The 25,566-nt window shown below is 41.7% G+C and overlaps 1 pseudogene; it reads right to left on the minus strand.

Moving 5' to 3' along the window:
• LOC113451741 (vomeronasal type-2 receptor 26-like) overlaps window positions 1-3,728 on the minus strand; it is a 45,589-nt pseudogene extending 41,861 nt beyond the window's left edge.
• Between the last annotated feature and the right edge of the window lie 21,838 nt (window positions 3,729-25,566).

Genomic DNA, 25,566 nt, shown 5'->3' on the forward strand with positions numbered 1-25,566 from the left:
TTAGAACAGAGGCTTACTCACTGCATCGTCTCAGCAGTCCAAACTTCAACCAAACCTGGGAACTCAGACAACCTATAGAACCAGCTATGACCCCTATATAAGCCTTACAAAAATCAATAGAATACATGTTCTTGCACAGGAACAGGAAGCTCAAGTGCAAGGTTCAGAGAACACTCCCACATTCTCAGCTCCATGTGGTCAGCTGCACCAGAACTCATATGGTTCTGCTTCATCATCTTCTTTTCAATCAGCTTCCAACATTTTCTCTCCAGTGCTTTTTTCCTAGCTTGGAGTTGAACCATATTGATAATTCTTCCAACGAACTGCTACATACTTTTATCTTAACCCTCACCAATCTAAGATGAAATGCACATAGCATTTCAATCACAGATTTTACAAAATGTTTCAGTCTCTAAAGCAAAACTAGTTGAGAAGTCATGTATCTCTTCATAGCAGGAAAGTCTAGATATTGTTCTCTCCTTGGCTTGCTGGCTTGTCTTATTTATTTACTTAAGAAAATTTGTTATGGCTGCCAAAATCCAATACATGATTAACACGGCTAAAACCATAAAGCAAAATAAAGCCTAGACTTAAAACAACCACATTAATAAAAACACAACAGAGGCCCCATAAACACAGGGCTGAGAGTAGAGTCAGGTTTTAAAGATTTTAAAGATTTACTGGAACCTCAACAACATTGAACACAGAATAATAGAATTGGAAGGGACCTCGGAGATTTTCTAATCCAACTTCCTGCTCAAGCAGGAGACCTAATATCATTTCACACAAATGGTTGTCTAGCCTATTTTTGAAAGTTTCCAAAGATGGAGCACTCACAACTTCTGAAAGCAAGTTGTTACACTGGTTAATTGTTCTCACTATTGGTAAATTACTCCTTAATTCTGGGAAGAAGAATGTAATTCAGTGACTAGGACTGAACCAAATAAAAATTATTTTGGAAATAGTTACTCCAATTATAATACCTTAAAGGTATAAAGGAGAGAACATGAGAGAGAGTTTAGCTTATTTTTTTACTCATTCTCCCTTTAATGCATCCTTAGAAATTGAAAGAATACGTTGGTTCCAGAGGGTGGAGACAGTGACAATGTAGACATGCTAACAAAGATGGTCTCTTCTATGATTTGCTCCATCTCCTCTTCTGCCTTTTGTTTTTGTTGTTCGTATTCTGCTGTCGCATTTTCAATAAATTTTAAAGCAAAACCCAGCGATTCACCTCATTCGTGTAGTGTTTCTTTCATTTTTTTGAGTTCCATTTTTAATGCCAGAAGAGAAATCACCATTTTACAACTTTCTAATTCGCAATTTAAACCAAATAGTATCTTTAAAGTTTATTTCCAACAGCCAACTTTTCTTCCTCTCAAGTTTTTAAGTCTTTGCTAATCCAGTGCCAAATTCATGTCAGAATCAGCAACTAATCCAAAGGCAGAATCTTCCTAATTCTTTCTTTGTTACAATGTTTCAATTTTTCAAAGTTCCTGCTTTATTGTATCAATTTCCATGCAACTTCAAGAATCAAGAGTTTTTTAAAAGAAAAACAAGTTGAGTTTAACTGAGATGGCACTCTTTATTATGCTAACTCTTCACCCCCTTTTCTTTTTTCTTCTCTGCTATTCAGAGCTTTTTAATCCACAATTTTCCAACAAGAAAAAAATCAAATCCAGTTGATATTAAATTTCCTCTTTAACAGTCTATAGTTCAGCTTTATTAGTGCCAATGTAAAATCAAAGTATACTTATCCAAGTTGGTTATATAGTTCCTTCTCCAGCTTCTACCTGTTGTGGTTTCAAAGACCCGACGCTATCAAAAGCAATTCACACCTTTTTTTTCTTTTTCTCTTCGCCGCTTAGATCCTTTCTTAAAGATTCTTTGAAATGTGGGTATCTTCCATTTGATTATATCGTCCCATTCCTCCTGCTTTTCGCTTCTCTCTTTCTCCTGCACAATCTCATTCCAGTCTCATCTTCCCCTTCAGGGTGGCAATTTTAGACCACCGCTTCAGGTGTCTTTGGGAGGGAACTATTGCCAAACCGAGGAGGGGATTTGTGACTCCTCTCTACCCAGCTGATGGTCTCCCCTTCCTCTCCTACCTCTATGGTAGGATTGTGTCTCTCCAATGCTGAAGCACGAACCAAAACCATGCACAATTGCGGTCAGTGGTCTGTCTTTGGGGAAGCTCAAAACAGGAAGTCCTGTCTCATCTAATCTTGAATGGCACTGAGTGTTATTGAACAAGGACAAAAGTACATAAAATGCAAGTAGCACCAGCACTTAGACTTATATAATTTTTACAGTGTTTAAGCAGTTTACAGAGTCAGCATAATATTTTTCACAACAATTTGGATCCTCATTTTATTTACCTTGGAAGGATGGAAGGCTGAGTCAACCTTGAGCCTGGTGAGATTCGATCTGCCAAATTGCAGGCAGCTGGCAGTCAACAGAAGTAGTCTGCAGTACTGCACTCTAACCACTGCACCACCATGGCTCAAGCACAGAAATAACCAAAGAATTGGCATACATTCACCGAGAACAAAAATTATGATTCCATTGCAACTTATCTGAAGGCTATTTCACTTACCAAAAATAATAATAAAGTTATTTTGTTTTTGAGAAATTACCTAGCCCCATCCCATTTGTATCAGAAGCATCTAAGAAGCTTCCAGGTTGAAAGAATTAGCTGGTGACATTACTGTTGCCCTGGAGATGTCTCCTTTCATGTTAATCTGTCTACTGAAGTGGTAACTATTTATCTACTAGTGATTACTCGCTTTCAAATGGCTAGGTTAGCAGGAGTTGGAGTGAATGATGAGACTTCATCCCACCACAAAGGAACATTCTGGTCTTGAACGTGAGCTTGCAAATCATGAACCCAGTATCCTAACCACAGGAGCCACCATGATCCTTATTACCTGCCAAGGTTGAAGTTCTTGAAGTACAAGTCTGTTTCTTTTCACTAACATTTGGTGGAGGGACCTAAACGAAGACATGGCATGTAAAGCATGTGCCAAAAGATAGACAGCATTAAAGATACTGTAGCTGTAACCAGTCATCTGCATTTCAAAAACAGCATCTGGAAGCACCTCCAACTTCTCTACCCCAGTGCATATTTTATTGTGCTCCACTGATTCTTTGGAATTTGAAAGCGTACAGTGAAAGGCTTGCTCCCAAAAATCCTTTAGGAAATTGTCCCCTTGTTCTGAGCAGCATTTTAGGTTTTGAAGGTAGGTCTGAAACCCGAGTGGTTCATTTGAAGGAACCTCAAACGATATGGTGCCTTGGAATAATTCTGAATCCCAGCTGGTTACAACGCCCATGATGGTGAAATCAATCTGTGCAGTCACAATCCACAACTTTCCCGTTGGTGCATTTTCCTGATGAAAAGAATCAGACTGAAACATTAAAGAACTCAGCCACATAACTGTAAGAATTTCTCCATACACAATAAATATGTTGGCTCTGTTGTCCATGACATATTGATAAGTACTTGAGGATACTTCGTTGATTTGGGTTAATGATGGCAAACGACCTTGGCTTGGGATTCTTTGTATGAAGGCTGAGCAGATTCCATTCTGGAAAAGCAAAGGTTCCAAGATCTTCAAGAAATGATCTCCGCTCTCGTCTCTCAAAACAATGAGTCCAATCCAGGTCCATCCAAAATGCTTCAGTAATTTGACAATTCCTGCATACTGAAGGGCTTCATTTGAAACCATGCGATAAAAGGAAGGAAATCGTGCAGGGTTGTTTTGTTCAGAGGCGAAAGAACCATATGTGAGCTAAAAAAAACCACACATATATTTACTGTAAGAAACATCTTTCAGTCTTTGTGACTGCCTTTTTAGAGAATGGAGTCTCAGATCATGATTTGAATGTCTTTTCTTCATTCTAAGTAAACAATGCTGGTCGATGGGAAAATGAAATAATTTCTACAAAAAGAATAACAAGAAATTAATCTGTTCGAACCCATTACTCTGCCTTATTTTTGCTGTTCTTTAAGATCCTTTAAACCACAATAATTTGGCTTCATTTTGAATAATCAAGCATTTGTTGCCAGTCAAATCTTTCTTCCTTTTTTTCTAAGGTATAATGTTGTTCCAAAAATCATTTATCTACCTCCTCTTAATTCATAATCAAATCCCACCTTAATTTATAATCAAAGAAATTATGAATTGTAGTGGCATGAGAGTCAGTTAAGGCATAGGATTGCAAATCAGGAGATTATGAGTTCTAGTTCTTTATTTGGCATAAAGCTAGCCTGAATCAGACAAAATATAGACTAGAAGGGACAAAAATACATTTGAAGTACTTACCTGTGGAATTTTATAAAGGGTCAAGATGTCAGACATGTGGAAGGATATATCAGAGCCAAGTCCACCAATGATGGCCATGAGATTTTTGTGGATTTTGCATGCATAATTGGGGACAAATCTATCAAATTTGAAGAGCAGGTCCAGGGTGGTCTGATAAGTCATCTTCTCATTGTAATAACTATCATAGATGTGGAAACCAAGTGTGACATTGGGCAAGATCTGGGAATTTTGGTTGATCTCATTTACTGCAAATACCAAGCCCAAGACATGTTGATAAAACTTTGTCACTATGCTGAAAGACAGTTATGTTCAGATTCTACAACCCATATAACTGTTTTATTTTGTTTTTTATCAGTCTCTGGGTCCATTTTACTTGCTACAAACAATCTAAAATTTGAAAAAAAAATCAATAGAAACAAAATGAAGTGTTGTTTATGTTGTTATGGAGATAAGCTGCAAAAATAGCCAGAAAGAGAGGATGAATATCCCAAAAGATGTATAAGACAGGGAAGAATAGAAAGATGTTAGATGAATGAATGAAAGGTTGTATAATTTTGAAATCAATGTGGAGAATATAAATAGTAGATATTGTCGTATATCTCATACGAACAAAGGACTTGGTTCAGCTCATTTATTAGGGTAAAACACAAGTGGGGAAAGTGGGGAAGAAGCGCGGCTTAAAAGCACTTTCTGCCGAGTGCTGCAGCCAATCGGGTCGTTTTGAATCGCCCACGATCGGCTCAGCCAATCGCGGTCGATTCCAAACGACCAATCAGTGCCGCGCACTCAGCCAATCCGGTGGCCGTGCGTTTTAGCCAATCCGGGCTGCCGGATTTCGAGTATGCAAATGTCTGTACAGAACACCCCTCCCCTCTTGGTTTGGTCCTACGTGACGTAGTCCCGTAAGTAGGCGGGGCTCCGTATTTTCCGACTGGACTTGCGCTGGTCAGTTGTCTCCTGGCTGTCGGCCGGTTCGGGTGGGACTCCTGTCGCTCTCTGCCTCGTTGATGGAACCGCCTGGAAGGGTGAGTCAGGCCTCTCGCCACGGCTCCCTCCTGGTCTCCCCGGGTTGGTCGAGCTGCTGGCTTCGCCGCTCCCGCTCGGCTTTTGCGGGCTGGTTGAGCTGGCTTGGCTGCTCCCGCTAGGGCTTCCGGGGCCGGTTGAGCTGGCTCGGCTGCTCCTTCCAGGTGAGGCTTGAGTGGGTCGCTCTCCGGTTCTTCAGGTGGTGAGTACTGCTGGTTTCTTTTTGGGTGGGTTTGTTCTTTTTGTTCTTTGGGGCCTTCCCTCCCCTCTTGGTTGGTGTTTTGCGGTTCCTTTCAGTGTCTGGTGTTTGCGTGTCGGTTGTATTTCCCGCGATGGTTCTTGATCTCAATTGGTCGATGTGGCGTTTCCACGCTCGTCCGTCGGTAGTTTGAAGGCGGTGCGAGTGTGGGCCTGTTGCTTGGGTGATCGTTGCCGGTATCCAGAGGGGTCCCGGTAAGGTTTTTGCGTAGACCCTGTCTCCCGGTGCGAATGTTCTGCATTTGCTGGTGGAGTCAGGGGTCTTTCCGGGTTGTATGTGGGTGCAAGCGGTCGGCGGTGATCGCAATTTCCTCCCCATTAGTAGCTCCGCTGGGCTCTTGTTCGTCGTAGTGCTCAGGGTTATGTGCTGAATTAGTAGCATCCGGTTTATTTTGTCTTGTATGTCCCGGTTTCGATTTTTGGATGGTCTTTTTGTGAATTGGACCATTTTCTCCACCCTTCCGTTCGCCGCCGGGTGCGCCGGTGCCGTTAATGCGTGTCGGATCCCTCGTTCTGCCAAGAATTTCTCGAAGGGTAGTGCGGTGAACTGGGGGCCGTTGTCTGACACGATGACATCGGGAAGGCCGTGGGTTGCGAAGAGCTTGCTGAGTTCTCTGATGACGGCGTCTGTGGTAGTTGTCTTCATGTTGCTTACCTCCAGCCAGTTGGAGTAAGCGTCTACGGTTACCAGGAAGGTGTGTCCTCTGGTTGGTCCCGCGAAATCTACGTGGATCCGGGACCATGGCCCCCGAGGGGTTTCCCATTCCAGGAACGGGGCAGCGGGGGGGTTTGGTCTTGATTCCTGGCACTGTTTGCAGGAGGCCACCCAGGCTTCGATCTCCTTGTCCATCCCTGGCCACCAGGCGTGACTTCTGGCCAGGGCTTTTGTCCTAACGATGCCGGGGTGCCCTTCGTGCAGCATGCTCAGGACTTCTTTTTGCAATTTTTCTGGGACTATGACTCTGTCCCCCCACAGTAGACAGCCTTTCTGCGTTGATAGCTCAGTTTGTCGGTTCCGGTAAGCTTTGAACTCGTTGTCCACGTCCTTCTCCGGCCACCCTTTTCCCACCCATCTTAGGACCTGCGCCAGGCGTTTGTCTTTATTGGTTGCTAGGGCAATGTCTGACGCGGTCACGGGTAGGTTGGGTAAGGTCTCGATGCTCAGGGTGGATGTGGTGGGTGCTGGGTCAGCGTCCAGGGTGGGCAATGGTGTGCGGCTGAGGGCATCCGCGTGCGGGATTGACTTACCGGGCGGTGGATTAGCTGGTAATTGTAGGCGGCGAGAAATTCGGACCACCTTGTCATCCTTGGGGAGAGTATGATTGGGGTGGCCCGGTCTCCTGCCAGTATTCCCAGCAGCGGTTTGTGGTCCGTGATTATGGAGAAGGTCCTGCCGTAAAGGTATTCGTGGAATTTCTTTACGGCTGCGACGATGCTAGAGCCTCTTTGTCCAATTGGCTGTAGTTTCTTTCGGGTTTTGAAAGGGTCCTTGAGAAAAAGGCGATGGGTGCTTCTTTCCGGTCGGCGAGGGTGTGGCTGAGGACGGCCCCTACGCCCGAAGGGTGATGTGTCGCACGTTACCGTGATGGGGAGTGTCTCGCTGTACTGGATGAGGACAGCGTCTGATGTGAGAAGGTCCTTGGTTTTGTTGAAAGCGTCCTCTTCTCGTCTCCCCCACGTCCAGATGGCTGCCTTGTCGAGCAGCCTATGCAACGGTTCCGCCACGGTCACCTTTTGGGGCAGGAAAACATTGTAGAAATTAATCAACCCCAGGAATGCTTGTAACTCAGTTTTGTTTCTGGGTTTCGGGGCTTCTTTGATGGCTTTTATTTTGCCCTCGGTGGGGTGGATTCCGTGCTGGTCTAGTAGGTACCCCAGGAATTCGACCCGTGCCGTGCGCAGTTGGCATTTCTCCCTCTTAACTTTTAGTCCTGCACTTTGGAATCTTTGCAGTACTTCCCTTAGGTGGCCCTCCAATTGTTTCTGGTCGGCCGCGCTACCAGCACGTCATCAAAATAGGGTACTACCCTTTTATGCCCCGGAGGAGCCTCTCCATTAGGTTTTGAAATACCCCGGGCTACACTGACTCAATTGGAGCCTCTTGCAGCGGAATGCCCCTCGGTGTGTGACTATAGTCTGCGCTTCTGCGGTTTCCTCGTCGACCGGCAGTTGCTGATAGGCTTGGGCCAGGTCGAGTTTGGCGAAAACCCTGCCCCCTCCCCAGTGAGTGTAGAAGGTGTTGCACTACTGGGACGGGGTAGGCGCTTTGTTGTAGCGCACGGTTCAGGGTGGCCTTATAGTCCCCGCAGATTCTCACTGACCCATCTGGCTTTATCGGGGTGACTATAGGGGTCTCCCATCGGGCATGGTCCGTTGGCTCGAGGACTCCCTGCTCGATGAGCTTATTTAGTTGCTCATCGATTTTGGGGCGGAGGGCAAAAGGCACTCGCCGGGGTTTGAGGCAGATAGGGGCAATGGTGGGGTCAAGGCTGAACAATATTGGGGGCCCCCGGTACTTGCCTAGGTTTCCGTCGAAGACCTCTTGGAACTCGTGCACGAGCTGCTCCTCCCAGTCCGCCTCAGCGACGTGGTTGGTGCCGGTCACTTCTAGTCCCAACGGCGCGAACCATTGAAGTCCCAGGAGGCTGGGGCGGTCTCATTCGACGATGGTTAGGGGTAGTATTTCGGTGCGCCCTTTAAATGTGACCTTGAAGTGCCCGGTCCCTACCACGGGGATGCGATTCCCTGGTAGTCTTTGAGGATGAGCTTCTGGCTCTCCAGCTCGTGCCGTTTCATGGAGGGTACTAGCCGCTTAATTTCCCGCCACGCGACCATGGATAGGTAAGATCCGGAGTCGACTTCCATTTTGCAGGGGCAGTCTTCGATGGCGACCTCCACGTGGACCTTCCGGCCATCCCAGTTGGAGGAATGGCCAACGATGACCGTCTGGTGCGTTTCCTCGCGCTGGCGGTTTTCGTTGAAACGGCGGCTCCTCGCTTCCCGGCTCCAACGGCTCTCGCTATCCCGGTCGCGGTTCCTTGGGGGGGGGTGTTGTCGCGTCTGGTATTGTCGCGCCTCCGTGGGCTGCCGTCTCGGTGGTGGGGGCTGTGGTTCCATTTGAAACAGCAGACCTTGGCGATGTGGCCCGCTTGTCGCAATGCCGGCATATGGCATCAAAGAACCGGCATTCCGACCGCGGGTGTTCGCGCGCGCAGCCGGCGCATTGGAACTTTGATTTTCGGTTCCGTTGTTCGCGCCGGTCGCGTCCCGTCTGCAGTCGGTGGATGTCCTCCTCATCATCTTCTGAGTCGGAGGGGGATTCGAGATCGCCGTGATGTGTGGAGGCGGCTGCTCGATGGTCGAATCCGGACTGGTTCTCGGGGTTGCGGTCGCTTCGGTCATGGCGGGTCGCTCTGCAGTGCCGGCTTGCCGCAATTGGGCCGCTGATTTCCGGGTCGCTTCTGCTGCGGTGGCTTCGGCAAGGGCGTCGGTGAGGGAGATGTCGCCCTTTGCCATGATCCGGCTCTGCAGGACGGGGTCCCGGAGGCCGAGGACGACGCGGTCCCGCAGGGCTTCATCGAGATCGGTGAACCCGCACAGGCCCCTGAGGTCTCTGAGGTCGGCCACAAAGTTGCTGACGCTCTCCCCTTGCTTCTGATCGCGGCGGTAGAATTCGTGCCGGCGGATGAGGGTGGGCACGGCGGGTGCGTAGTGGCTCCTCAGCAGCGGTTCGAGATCAGCCCAGTCCATGGCCTTTACGTCGAGCGGCTTGGCGAGGGCTTTTGACATTTTAAACACTGCGGGCCCGCAGTGTGTGAGGAAGACGGCCCTTTTCCTCTGCCCGTTCGCGTCCTTGAGGTTGCTGCTCTCTAGGAACATGAGGAATCGGTCTATGTACGATTCCCAATCTTCCGTAGCTTGGTTGAAGGGAGCGGGTGGCACGTTGCCGCTGGCCATGCTGCCGGTTGCGGTTCCGTGGGCCACGTGCGGTGTGGGACTTGTTTTAATATCCCACCTTCGTCGCCAGTGTCGTATATCTCATACGAACAAAGGACGCGAGTCAGTGACTTGGTTCAGCTCATTTATTAGGGTAAAACACAAGTGGGGAAAGTGGGGAAGAAGCGCGGCTTAAAAGCACTTTCTGCCGAGTGCTGCGGCCAATCGGGTCATTTTGAATCGCCCGCGATCGGCTCAGCCAATCGCGGTCGATTCCAAACGACCAATCAGTGCCGCGCACTCAGCCAATCCGGTGGCCGTGCATTTTAGCCAATCCGGGCTGCCGGATTTCGAGTATGCAAATGTCTGTACAGAACAGATATGTTGGTATTATTTCAAAGAAATGCTTCAGAAATATTTAGTTTCATTCAAAAAATAAAATACAAGCTCATATACACACACACACAATTAGGAAACAAATTTGGATAAGCAAAGCACCCTCCTAGTGAAGCTTTAAAGCAACCATGAGTTGCTCTTGCAGCTGCTTCAAATACTTTTTTTTTTGTATGCTTTTTCCGGGGATTCCCCAAACCAAGTACAATAGATAAGCATCCAAACATGCATGCAGAAAGCTAGGGAACTGATCCTTGTTTCTATCCCATCCACAAATCACTTTATATACATAGAGGCGGTCTGGTCAAAGAGATAGAATGAGGGTTGAATCAAAAGCAGATGAAAATATTAATGAAACAATTCATTGATTAATGCAAGGGTCTTCAAACTTGGCAAGTTTAAGGCTTTGGACTTCAACTCCCAGAATTGCTGAGTTAACATGACTGGAAGAAGAATTCTTGGAGTTGAAGTCCACAAGTCTTAAAGATGTCAAGATTGAAGATCCCCTGATGATTAATGAATCAAGAGGAAAGGAAAGACTGAGAAAGTTCTGTTTGGAAGAAATGGATGAGATCCTCAAAAAGAGAGATTTTTAACATGGAACAGGTTTTTTTTAATATATTAAGTTGTTTATTGAAAGATGAAAGCCTGTTGGGTGTAGGGATTAAGGAATCAGGCTGGAATCCAGCCATTTTAAGAGTTCTAGCTCTGTCTGGAGCATGAAGTCAGATATGGGTGACCTTGTGCCAGTTACTATTGCTCAGTTCTAGGAAGAAGGCAAGGACAAATCACTTCAGAAAATGCTGCCAAGAAAATTGCAGGAAGTAGCCCAGGCAGTTGTCAGGAATGAACACTGACTTGACAGTGCAACTCTTCATGATAAACTTTTTTAAAGTATCTTGCCTTGTGTGGAACTTGCATCTTTATTATTATTATACTATATAATATTATATTATATGATATTATATTTATTATATTATATTATATTAATTATATTACATTACATTATATATTACATTACATTATATTAGTAGTATATTCATACTACCAAACCACAACAAAAGAATAATATCTCTACCAATTACCTCCCAGACTCATGCACGTTTCAGATGTCTTGAAACCATCAATGAAAGCAAAATAAACATCAAATGCCACCTATGTGACAATCAAGCCCACCCAGCCTGCTTAAACGCAAACAAAAGCCTAGCTGTTATCATTAAAAATCAGATACATCCCTTTGTCTATGTCCATCATGTTTTCCTAAGCTAAACAAACTGAGTACCCTTCCTGACAGTTGAAAGCATCGAATCACTCATTCACTCAATAGAAGAACGCTAAGCAACACATTTTGAAACGACTATACAAGCAAGCATAATCTCTCTTGAAAAAAAAATACAGCACAGATAAGTGATTACCTATCAGCTCAAAATCGATTTCCACAACTACCACAACCACTATTTCAACTACAATCACAATTACAACCAAAAATAACCACCAAACCACAGCCACAAACAATTACTATCCCATCAAATAATTCCACAAATAATAGCCCCTTACTCATCAGAGACATCATGGAACGTGATCAGAAACATCCAAATGCCATCTTATTTGGTCTTGAAGATACCAGCGAATCAGACAACATCATCAAAGTTCATGTTATCATGAGCAACTCAAATACAACAAACATATCTCCTGAAGATATCATTGAAATAACCAGAGATGGCCCTGGGTACAAATACAATGACGGCTCTGTGGCTCCAAGATTTTGTACAGTTGTTTGCAAAAATGAATCCAGCAAACATATATTCCTTCATACAATTAACGCCATTGCAAAATCCAATCCCACGCATAAAAAACTTCGCTCAAGTCCAGACTTATCCATGCTGCAAAGAATCCGCTCCTGTGAACTCCGTGCAGAACTCAAAAACCATCTAGACAATGGAGAAAAGGATCTGTACATTGACTATCATGCTGATTGCAGCAAAAGAAAGTCACACAACACACAAATCCACATCCAACCCCACCTCATCCAATCAAACATCACTCAGAACTAGACATGCACGCCCCAAACTACCTCTATTCCAACCACAACTGGCCTTAAATGAAAGCTACTAAATGCAAGAAGTCTTGTAAATAAAATACCTGGATTTCTCCTTTTACTAAATATGGCTAAATTTGACATTATATTTGTCTGTGAAACATGGCTCAACACATCTCTCCCTGACTCCATTACCACAGTAATAGATTATCATGTTACCAATCAGATCATGAAATCTGTAGAGGAGGTGGTGTTGCTGTATTCTATAAAAAGTCCCTACATCTAAAAAACATCCAAGTTACCCAGGAGCTTGTTCTTCCTGAGACTATCATCTGTGAACTGTCCTTAAATATCACATTTCAGTTCTTACTATGTTACAGAGCCCCTGATTACGACATGAATATGCAAACAAGTTAAACATACTACTAACATGGGCAGCATCCTGCCCATACGCTTTTATCTTTCTTGGTGACTTCACTCTACCTCATATTAACTAGAGCCTTAATGAATGTAAAACTGAACCCACACATGCAACCTTTTACAATGCTGTAACAAATCTGGGACTAGAACAACTAGTAACCAACAACACTAGACTTAACAACTGCCTCGATCTCATCTTCTGCAATAGTTTGAATTCAATTTATGGAATACAAATTAAAGAACACTTTTCCAACAGTGACCACAACATGATTGACTTTTTTCTCAACATACATCCACACAAAAATCATCATAATGTTGGAATCCCCAATTATAACTTCAAAAAAGGCAACTATGATCTTATAAACCTCTTATAAATCTTTCATCCCTTCATTGGCAATTTCTATTCACTGGATGCAATACTGTAGAAGACCATTACAATATATTTTTACTTGAAGTCAAAAGAGTCATCAAACTATACGTACCAACAATAACTCCCAAAACCAGAAAAAAACAAATTACCCATAACAATAAGGAAGCTTCAATCCAAAAAGAAATCACTTTGGTGGAAAAACAAATCTAGTCACCTTGCCAACTTCAAAAGCCGATACAAAAATTTATGCCACCAGACCGAATGCACCAATTATCATATTAAGGAAGAGAAAAACCTTCTACACACCAATTCCACCCACGCTTTCTACAATTTTGTAAACAACAAACTAAAAGACTCAAGGTCCTTCCCACCTCTGAAAGGACTTAATGGTAAAGACTGCAACAACGACACTATTAAAGCAAACCTCTTTAAAACATTCTTTGGCTCAATATTTGTAAACAGCAATGGATCAGTATTTCCTAGTCGAACCACAGATAACTGTGATCTAATACATATCAATTTTACAGAAAAAAATGTTAAAAAAGCACTACACAATCTAAAACCATCTCTATCTATTGGACCAGATGGAATATGTGCCTACTTCTTAAAAAAGCTATCCACTGCCATAGCCAAACCTCTAAGCATAATCTTTGAAAAATCTTTCAGGACCAGCTCCTTGCCAAAACTATGGTCACAAGCCAAGGTCATGCCCATCTTCAAAAAGGGAGACCCCAGTCTAGTTGAAAATTACAGAACAATCTCTTTATGCTGCATCACCTGTAAAGTCATGGAATCAATTATTAACCAATCCATTAGCCTCCACTTAGAGACAAACAATCTACTCTCTAATAAACAATTTGGTTTCAGAAAAAAAACTATCCTGCAATTTGCAAGTCTTACACTGCAAAAACATATGGACTACACAACTCGACCAGGGCAAAGCAATGGAATCAATCTACACAGACTTCTGTAAAGCTTTCGATTCAAACTACTATTAAAACTAAGATCTTATGGTATCTCTGGACACCTGCATAACTGGATAGAAGCATTCCTGTCAAACAGACAACAAATGGCCAAATGGGGAGTGTCCTATCAAATTCTGTACCTGTCAACAGTGGTGTCCCCCAAGGCAGTATTCTAGGACCAACTCTCTTCATACTCTACAAAAATGACCTCTGTGATCATATTAAGAGCAACTGCATTCTCTGCGCTGATGATGTAAAGCTATTCAACACCACAGAAAATACTGCTACCCTTCAAAAAGACCTCGAGTATGTATCAGAATGGTCAAACAAATGGCAACTTCAACTCTCAACAAATAAATACTCTGTCTTACATAATGGCAAAAAAAATCAGAAAATAAAATACAGACTGAATAGTCAAGACCTTGTTGATGATCCAAACTCTGTCAAGGATCTTGGAGTACTCATCTCTGATGATCTAAGTGATAGTGCCCACTATAACTACATAGCCAAAAAGGCATTAAGAGTTGTTAACCTTATCTTACATAACTTTTTCTCTGGTAATATTACACTACTAAATAGAGCATACAAAACATTTGCTAGACCAATACTCGAATACAGCTCATCAGACTGGAACCGACATTACATATCTGATATTAACACAGTTGAGAAAGTCCAAAAATATTTCACAAGAGTTCTCCACTCCTCTACTCATTGCAGAATACCTTATGCCACCAGACTTGAAATTCTAGACCTAGAAAACCTAGAACTACGCCACCTCTGGTCTGATCTAAATATAATATATAAAATCATACATTGCAATGTCCTACCTGCAAATGAATACTTCAGCTTCAATCATAACAATACAAGACATCCAAACTCAAAGTTCATTGCACCAAACTTGATTGCAGGAAGTACAACTTCAGCAACAGAGTGGTCAATGTCTGGAATACTCTACCTGACTCTGTGGTTTCTTCCCCAAACCCCAAAAACTTTCACCTTAGACTTTCTACTATTGACCTCACCCCTTTCCTAAGAGGTCTGTAGGAGGGGGGGTCCATAAGTGTACCAACATGCCTACCATCCCTGTCCTATTGTTTCTTTTTATTTTTCTTATATGTATCCATGTATTCATAACTATGTTTTTACTTATACCTATTATCTTGTAAGCAATTGACAAACCAAATAAAATAAAAAATAAAATAATCACCCTCACTTGTCTTCCTCTCTTCACAGAGGTTGATCCAATGCAATTCCTTCAGCCAGTTCATTGCATTGATAAAGTTCGTTGCACCTCTTGAAAGTTGATAACTTTTAGGAGAATTTGTTACTTGTACAAGGTGCTACCAGTTACATTCTGAGTGCCCAGATGGTTCTCCTTATAAAATGTGTCAAAGAGAGAGGAGAGAAGTTTAAAGAACAGATGAAAGTATGTAGGGAGATAGTAGAAACAAGAATGGTTTGTAGAGATAAAAAAAAAGGTATGCCAGAAGTACAGTGAATGTAATAAACTACTGTTTTATTATAGGCAGAAACTAGTTTTAAATGGATGAGAAGCAAAATGTTTTAAGAGAAAAAAAAAACAAGAAAATCTAGTTGTGGTTTCGAAACACAGCTTTGGACAACCAATCTTTAGAAGAGTTTTATAGCTCCCACTGCCTTAAGAAAGTTCAAAACATTCTTAAAGATCCACCTCATCCTGGGCACCCTTTTTTAAAACTATTACCATCTGGCAGATGGTTCAGGACAAAAAAGACAAGGACAAATAGGCTGAAAAACAGCTTCTATCCCAGAGCAGTAACTATATTGAATTCTATTGTATAGTGCAATATTAATGCAATATCAGGGGTTTTCAATTCAATTACATAGAATGTGAAGGATGTGCTTTTGCTTTATTTTTTCTAGTTTTCTTATGTATAATGAACACTGAAGATGGCATTTAATTTCATTGTGCGAGGTGGAATGACAATAAAGTACTATACACAATCTGGATGATTGAGGATCTCCATAGACATAAGTTTTCTCCCCCCCGCCCCTTCAGATGTTTAATTTATTTGACTAGATATCTCTAATTCTTGGGGAGGAAGCTATGTGTATTATGATAGATTATACCTAAAAGGTTACCTAACAACTTTCTCTCCAAATGATGACTGTTTACACTTGTATCTTTGGTATCTAATATATTATGAGGACATAGAACATAGAATAACACAATTGGAAGGGACCTTGGAGGTCTTCTAGTTCAAACCCCTGCTAGAGCAAGAGGCCCTATACTATTTCAGAAAAGTGACTGTCCAACCTCTTCTTAAAAGCCTCCAGTGATGGGGTACCCACAACTTCTGAAGGCAAGCAATGCCATTGGTTAATTGTTCTCACAATCAGGAAATTTCTCCTTAGTTCTGGGAAGAAGAATGGAATTATTGGATCAATTCAGTGACTGGGACTGAACCAAATAAGAATTATTTTGAAAGTAGTTACTCCAATTATAATGTCTTAGATGTATAAATGGAGAGAACATGAGAAAAGGGGTTAGCTTATTTATTTACTCATTTCCCCTTTAATTCGTCCTTAGAAATTGTAAGAATAAGTTTGTAAACTGTCTCCTTCATTCATCCATTCCATGTGCATATCACCAAACCTTGCAATTTACAGAGTTGTCCAACCAATATCTTCTTTCATAGAAAAGAGAATGGAGTTACTCTAAAGTCAGATCCATGAGTTTCTTACATTGGAAATTGGAAGTTCAAGTCCTGTGAAGGTTGCTTGTGGAAGGAAAGTTCATGAAAGAAGTACCACATCTGAGAAGTAATCCCACCTATGAGGAAGTCACCTGGCTGATACGATTCATGAGGGATGGAAAGGGAATCAGGTGCAAAGCAGGCCTTTGCACTGATATTGTTTTCTACGTGAGATAAAAAAAGAAATACAACTTCTAATATCATCTTCTAGGTCAGATTAGGTCCTCAATTGTCCATCAAGAACTCATCTCTAGAGCTACATTTAATTCAAGAAAGCTCTTCCAATAACATTCAACAATGTGAAAAGTCACATAGCATGTCAAGGAAAAGTTAAAAAAACAAAAACCACATAGCCACATCTAATGCTTCTCCCCAGGTAGCCCAGATTTGAATAGCAGGGGATAAAAGGGTTTTATAACCATGTTTGAAATTACACATCAGCTGTTTTTCTTTTAACTTTGGTAAGCTGTTGGATTTTGTTTGAGAAGTAGTAATTATTCTAATTTAGGTAATTGCAGGAAAGACAATGAAAGCTGCAATATATTGTTCCTATTCTGTATCTATGGATATTCTCAGTCATCCAGGTCACTGGTTGTCCCAAAGGTGCTTTTTCAAGAGGCAGCTGAACCTTCTTTCTTTTACCTTGAAGATGTTTCACTTCTCATTACTTCTCAGGATGATTAGGGGACTGGAGGCTAAAACATACAACAAACAGTTGCAGGAACTGGGCTTGGCTAGTCTAGTAAAGAGAAGGACCAGGGGAGACATGATAGCTGTCTTCCAATATTTGCGGGGCTACCACAGGGAGGAGGGCGGGTGTCAACCTATTTTCTGAAGCTCCTATAGGCCAGAAAAGGAATATTGGATGGAAACTGAACAAGGAGAGATTTAACCTGGAAACAAGGAGAAACTTTCTGACAGTGAGAACAATCAACCAATGGAACAGCTTGCCCTCAGAAGTTGTGGGAGCGCCATCAGTTGAGACACTTTTAAGAAGAGTTTGGACTGCCGTTTGTCAGAAATGGTGTAGGGTCTCCCGCTTAGGTGAGGGGTTGGGCTAAATGACCTACAAGGTCCCTTCCAACTCTGATTATCTCTAATCTAATCATCCAACAAGCTTCTTCAGTTCTGACTGAATGGTGGGGAATGGAAAATTTTACATTTCTTGCAGCCATCTGTTTGTTATCACTCTTTCTGAGAGTGAACAGCCCTGTCTCAACACGAGAGGGATATGACACCAGCTATCTCCTTTTACAACATGGTCCTTTCAACTTTCCAAAAAGTTTTCATACCCATTTGCACTATTCAGAAGGCTCTGAGGGCACAGATAAACCTCTAAATGGCCTCAATGACTCTCATAAAGAGTGCTAATGACCAGATGACTGCAAGGACTATAAATCCATTCCCCACCATTCAATCAGAACTGAAGAAGCTTCTTGGATGAGAAGCAAATTATCTTCAAGGAAAAACAAAGGAAGTCCAGTTGTCTCTTGAAAAAGCTTGGGAGTTCCTATTCTATAGTTTTAAAAAAACATAAAATAATTATCCTCCTATTTAGCACCATGGGCTAAGTTTCCAAAGAAGGTTTAGGATGACTAAATTGATGACAGGCCTGACAATAGGAGAATTTGGGTTTAGACAGAATCACATGAAAGATGTTAGAGGACCAGCAGTGGTAGAAATGGAAATGGTTTGGGTCTCTAATAATGGCTTAGTATTGGTGGGCTGTGGAATCTAATTCTGGTCGACAGGAGTGAAGGCACTTTTATATTAACTCAAAGATTGTGGTGATTTATATGTGCAAAACAGTATTTTCCCTTTTTTCATGCTAAGTTAAGGCAGTGTGCAATCCAGAACTCAACATTAACTAAGTGGGGGGGAACATAATAAATGGAAGATATGAGTGAAAGCCAGCATTTACACTTCACATCAATTAGTAGCTGCAAATGTTTTTTCCCTTTAGAAAACAAACATTTTCTGCCTAAGATAGCCCAGGATATGTAAATGATGGTATTGTAAGTGTGAATTTCCAATTTTTAATAGCTATTATGATCTTAATATATACATTATCTAGTGAGATAAGATTTAATATTCTCAAATATCAAATGAAATGTACATATGTATGTGAGTGTACACCATGAAAGAAATATGAAGATAATGAATGTGAAAAATGAATTTTCCATTTTAGATAAGATAAAAAGCTTTTCATTTAGCCAATAGATTCAGTTCTTAATGGACTGCAGAACATTTATGTAAAACCTTTATAAATATATTACTATTGAGTCATATATAGCATGTATGCATGTATGTATTTGTTTCTTTTTCAGTTTTATTTTTTTTTATATAATTCTGTCATCTCAAAATGTATGGGGGAAAAAATAACTTTGATAAAAGTTCCCATAGATCCAGATTTCAGAGCATAAATAAATCATGATGATAAACCTTCCCTTTTAGGGAGTATAAAATACTTATAAGTATTTCAAATTTCTATCTTTCTCATTCCAACTTAAAAACTTAAGTACAAAAAAATAAAATAAAAATAAAAAGGTATTTAAACATGTCTTCTTATTAGTTGTTCCCTGTTGTTTAAATCAGGCCTCAAAACAATAATATAACACTTGGGGAAAAGATACAAGCGAGAAGCCCAGCACCAGAGGACAAAATGGAGAACATCTCCACAGCCACCATGGCTTTTCCTCTGGTGCTTAGGTAGGTTGGAAAAAAAGGACACCCACTCACTGCAGAAAGCCAGCATGCTGAAAGAGATGAACTTGCATTCATTGAAGTTGTCAGGAAGATTACAAGCCTGGAAAGCTCCAATGAAGCTGGCAAATGAAAGAAGAGCCATATAGCTCAGAACATAATAAAACATAGCAATTGACCCTTCATTGCATTGTAAAACCATTTCTCCAGGGACTGAATGCATGTCTAATTCTGGGAATGGGGGAGAGGTTGACAACCACACAATACAGATGCTTGCTTGGAATGAAGAGCAAAGAAGGACAATAGAAACAGCCAATCTTTTTCCCACCCATGTCCTCATCTGTGATCCAGGTTTGGTCACCTTGAAAGCAAGAGAAACAAGGATGGTTTTGGCCAACACACAAGAGACAGACAATGAGAAGATGATACCAAATGTAGGCTGTCTGAGAAGACAGGTGACTCTCCCAGGTTGTCCGAGAAAGAGGAAAGGGCAGAGGAAGGAGAACAGAAGGGAGATGAGGAGGGTGTAGGTGAGATCCCAATTATTGGCTTTGACAATGGGACTGTCTCTGTGCTTAATCAATGTTCCCAACACCCACATCGTGGTGAGGAAGAATAAAATAGTAACAATGACTAAACTGAGTCTTAAAACTTCTTTATAAAACAAGAAGTTAATTGTTTTCATGACACATCCATCTTTCTTATGGTTTGCATATTGATCATCAGGACATTGAAAGCAAGAAACAATATCTAAAAAGAAAAAAAATATTATGTCAACACAGATTCATAAGAATTATAATTGTTAATTTTCATTTTTATCCATACCCTGATATTTATGTCTGGTACAAAATATACAACATGCATTAGGAAAATATATTTGAACATCTCCCTATGTATGGTTTGTGTGTTATTGGAATTAAGTCAAGTATTACTTTGAAAGCATACAAAAGTATAGTAAATCCCAGGAAAAACTCCACCCATCTTGAATTTTTTTTTTAATGATAAAGGACTGTTCCTATGAAAGTTCATGAACATCTGAAATGAATATTTTCATATTTAAAACCATATTGATTTCATGATGACATTTCAAAATATGGCATGTAAATGAATGTTTTCACCAAGTTTCAAGTGAAAAATGAAAGATAATATGTCAAGGAAGAAATTCAAAAATATAAATATAGTATACATTTATTTCAAGTAAATGTATATGAAACATAATTTTCCGATACTGCAGAGAAGTATATATTTCCTATTCACCTAATATTTTTATTTTTGCTTTCTTTTTTTAAAGCTTCCTTTCTTGTGTTTATCCCTTAAGGAGAATGAGTGGAAATTTTAAAAATGATTTGAATTAGGGAATAATTTATTTATATTGTTCCTAACATCTATTCTATAAGATCATAAGATATCATAAAAAATAGTCAACCAGGGAGAAAGGAACACGGGGGGGGGGGGAGAAAGCTCGCCCACCTACCTCTCCTCCTGCAAAAGGCCTGGATGGATGCGGCAGGACTGGAAGGCGAGGACTGGGAGGCTCGGTGCAGCAGCAGCAGCGGTGGTGGTGGGGGCAGAAGCTGCTACAACAGTTCCGGCAGAAGTGGTGGCAGGGGCAGAAGCCCCTACAACAACTCCGGCAGCAGCGGTGGTGGCGGCAGCAGCGGCAGCGGGGGCAGAAGCCACTACAACAGCTCCGGTGGCAGCAGCGGTGGTGGCAGCGGGAGCAGAAGCCACTACAAGAGCTCTGGCAACAGCGGCGGCAGGGGCAGAAGCCAGTACAACAGCTCCGGCGGCAGCGGCGGCAGGGGCAGAAGCCACTACAACAGCTCTGGCGGCAGCAGCAGTGGTGGCAGCAGGAGCAGAAGCCACTACAAGAGCTCTGGCAACAGCGGTGGCAGGGGCAGAAGCCGCTACAACAGCTCCGGCGGCAGGGGCAGAAGCCACTATAACAGCTCCGGTGGCAGCAGCGGTGGCAGCAGCAGCAGTGGTGGCGGGGCAGAAGCCACTACAACAGCTCCAGCGGTAGCAGCGGCGGCAGAGGCAGAAGTGGCGGTGGGGGCAGAAGCCACTACAACAGCTCCGGTGGCAGCAGCAGTGGTGGCGGCGGGGGAAGAAGCCACTACAACAGCTCCAGCAGCAGCAGCGGCTGTGGCAGCAGCAGCGACTGTGGGGGCAGAAGCCGATACAACAGCTCCGGCAGCAGTGGCAGCGGCGGCGGCAGCAGCAGTGGCGGCAGCAGCAACAGCAGAAGGTGCTGGAGCGGGACTCTTGGGCTGCGGCTGCCTCAGCATGAGGAGCTCTCTGATGGCGCCCGCCTTTTCTGATACTGCTTGGTGTGGCACTCACCTCACCCCACCTCGCGCCTGCCTCTCCTCCTCCTCCTCAATGGCTCGTCCTCTTGCATGAAGGTTGGGGTGGGCACTGGGCCGCATTACAAGCCGACCTGGGCTGCACGCGGCCCGCGGGCCTTGGGTTGGACAAGCCTGATGTAAAGTATTAGTACCATTTTATAAAGCCCTAGTAAGACTACACCTGAAATACTGCAATCAATTTTGGTCACCATATTACAAAAAAGATGTTGAGTCTTTGGAAAAAGTTCAGGGAAGAGCAACAAATATGATCAAAGGCCTGGAGACTAAAACATATGAAGAACAACTGCAGGATCTGCGTTTGGCTAGTCTAAAGAAAAAATGAATTAGAGATGACATGATAGCGGGCTTCCAGTATTTGAGATGCTGCCACAAAGAGGAAGGGGTCAAATTATTGTCTAAAGCACCAACTAATCAAAGAGAGAAGCAACCTGGAATTAAGGAGAAACTTCCTAACAGTGAGGAGAAATAACTAGTAGAACAGTTTGCTTTCAGAAATCATAGGCACACCATCACTGGAGGTTTTTAAGAAGTGTCTAGACAATCACTTGTCTGAAATGGTATAGGGTCTCCTGCTGGATAAGGACTGGACTAGAAGATCTCCAAGCTTCTGTTCTATTCTATTCTATTCTGTTCTGTTCTGTTCTACTCTACTCTACTCTACTCTACTCTACTCTACTCTACTCTACTCTACTCTATTCTATTCTATTCTATTCCTATTCCTATTCCTATTCTGTTCTATTCTATTCTACAAATTAAACAACAGGCTGAAAAATACAATTTCAACTGAGCTAACTGAGTCTTCCAATGTCTTTTGCATCTTGCAGAATTTTAATTTTAATTCTTGGTTCCTTGAACTGCCATAAAAATCTAAATACATCTTTTTGTTAATGTTTAAAAGGTATATTATTATAGAAAAATGGTATTATTTGAAAGGGACTTCTTGTTAGGGTTCTGACAAATGCTCTAATCAAATCATGAGCCTCGAGCCAATCTTCAAAAGAAATCCAATTATTTATTAGGAGCAACAAGTTGGCACTTATCCTAATGAAACCAATTCTGACTCATATAATTTATGGTGCATCTATGACCCTGTTTCTCCCCCCCCCTCCAAGTGTATCATAAATCACATTCTCCAACAGAGGACATTTGCAGGCTCTAGAGATCACACCCCTCCAACTGGATTGGTAACCCAGGATATAGACTTAGTAAGGTATGTATGGAATGTACTTCTGGTTTTGATTGCCTTGCTGCTCTTTCAGGTCTTCCCTCCCTCCCTCCCTCCCTATGGCAACTTGAAAGGAGTCCAATTTGCTTTACAAGTTGATACTTCTCTAATGTCTTGTGTTTGCTCTGTGGTTAATCTTATGTATTTTGGGATTTCCAAACTTTATGTTATTATTGTGAGTTACCCAGAGTCATTTGGAGTTTATTGTTGTGAGTCATTCAAAGTAAATTAGAGTTTGATGGAATCGAAATGAAATAAAATATTTTTTTTAAAGAAATAGCATTAAAAGATGGAAAGGGGCAGAAGGCATGTCATGCACAATATATTATATGTACAGCTCCCTATTTTGTACTCTCAATTAGAATAGATAAAAACAATATTTTTCATTCTGTCTGGGTCCATTTGTGTAATATCATAAAAAGCATTCGATTTTTGGAATTACTTTTATTTTAGAAAGAGGGAGTAACTTTTTAATTTTGACAATTAACAATTATAAGGTTTTTTTTTTTTCATTTTTAAGGCCATTTATGGGGAAAAATACTTTTAACAGGTAACTCTTCCTGGAGTTGGTTCAAATGACTGTCATTTGATCAAAGCTCCAGAGATTTTCCAGAAAGCAGTGAACAATAGAAAGCAAGGTTGAAAGAGGTTATAAACCAGTCCCAGTTCCATGGAGAGGTTGGGTGGTGGGAAGAGCCCAACCGGATTATTAATAATCAATTCCTCCAGCCTCTTTTCTTTCTTTGATCAGACCAATGTTAGATTTGAGTTGTAAAAACCTCAGTAATTATTCAAACACACATGTCTGTATCTCCATTGATGTTAAAGATTTTCATTGATTCTTTTTTTTTCCTTAGGAGGTGTGTTGAGAAACTCTAGTATGCTAAGTCAGATCCATTGGTGTAGCTTGATATGTTGGAGACCTCTTTTAGAGGATTTTTTGGCTGCTGATGTGTTATTCATACTGATGTTCCCAGTGATCAAAGTGAACGCCCTCAAGTGCCCAGAATCTGATCCTATTCCTATTCCACATGAATGGTTCCAACCAGGTGATCTCCTCATCGGAGGGATTGCTTCACAGCATCTTTATGGCTTCAGTGAACATACATTCAAAGAACACCCATCTCAGGACCTCTATGGACTTTCAGAGTAAGCAAATTCTACAGTCTTTTTCACCTAATGTTTCTTTGTTTCTTCTCAGCTTTTCTATATGTCGGCAACTATTCTTTTGAGTTAAAAGCTATTCAAAGAAAGCAGATTTAAACAGATCTGGTCAAGTAACTGCTTGAGTTTTCATTGAGTTTTGAGCTGTGGGCTAAATAAGACTTTTAAGATTCTTCATTTTGTTTTTTTAGGAAAAGGGTGGATATGAATTGCTAGGTCACCATTCTTTAAGACAGAAGGATTTAATAAAAAAAGAATTAAAAGATATATTCAATCTATTAAGTAAAATAAGAATAGAATTTACAGGTTTTATTTTTTTTAGAAAGAGAGTTCAACATCCAACTTCAAACTAAGTTTATTTGAAAGAGAGAATTAGAGATTTATCTTCAGTGATCTTTATAACTTAAAAGCTTATAGCTGAAGGAGTTTAGAAAGGAAAGCAACATAAAACATGGTGCTCAAGGAATACCAATCTGAAATTTGAAGTGTTTTATCTTAAATTATAATGTGGATTCTTCATTCCCAACTAAGTCATTCATTGTAGAATTAGTTTCTAAAAGATTCTGAGGAATTCCACACTGCAACCTAAGCTGTTGGTCTCTCTTGCAGTTTCTAGTTGGTTCTTAAGCCAATTTCTGTTTGGACTGTAATGAGTGGACATTGGGGCCAGGATGCTTTGAATCTGGGCTATTGCTACTGTAGGAACTGATTATTCTCCAACATTTTGCCTTTTTTATCTGTTCAGGGAAGGTCAACCTGTTGAGTGCTTCTATAAGGCTCTGCTTTTTCTTTTTGCATTTGTGTTTGCTGCCAGGTGTCTGAATTAACAGATGTAGTAGCTTTTATTCCACAGTATCATCACCCTTCTATCCCCTACAGCATTATCCTAACTCTGATGCTACAGTAATCAAAGCAATAGGGGACAGCTTGTTCCATTATTCGTATATTCTTCTGTAGGTCCATGGAAATTAGCCAGAAAAGAAGAATGAATAGTTAAGCTTCAATCAGGATAGAGTTAGAAGAGACCCTAGAGGTCTTCTAGCCCAACCCCTTGTTCAAGCAGGAGGCTCTATACCACTTCAGACATGTGGCTTTCCTGTCTTTTCTTAAAAACCTCCAGTGATGAAACACCTACAACTTTTTAGGGCAAGCTTTTCCAACAGATCCTCACTGTCAGGAAGTTTCTCCTTAATTCCAGGTTTCTTCTCTCCTTAATCAGTTTCCATTCATTGTTTCTTGGCTTGCCTTCTGGTGCATGGGTTTGTATAGAACAGATCATGCCAAACCAATCTTATTTCATTCTTCAACAGAGTAACTAAATTAGTAGACCAGCAAAATACTGTGGATATAATTTATTTAGATTTCAGCAAGGCATTTGACAAAGTAGACCACAACCTATTTCTTAGTAAGCTAGAAAAAAGTGGAATAGATAGCATCACCACTAGATGGACTCTCAACTGGCTGGCAAACCATACTCAATGAGTAATCCTTAATGGGTCTAAGTCTACATGAAGGGAAGTAAGCAGTGGGATGCCACAAGGTTCCGTCTTAGGCCCAGTACTCTTCATTAACGACTTAGATGAGGGAATAGAAGGGGAACTTACCAAATTTGCAGATGACACTAAGCTGGCAGGAATAGCTA

Source organism: Pseudonaja textilis, chromosome Z (genome assembly GCF_049901715.1).
Source record: "Pseudonaja textilis isolate UNSWEBS1 chromosome Z, rPseTex1.2, whole genome shotgun sequence".
Taxonomy (NCBI): domain Eukaryota; kingdom Metazoa; phylum Chordata; class Lepidosauria; order Squamata; family Elapidae; genus Pseudonaja; species Pseudonaja textilis.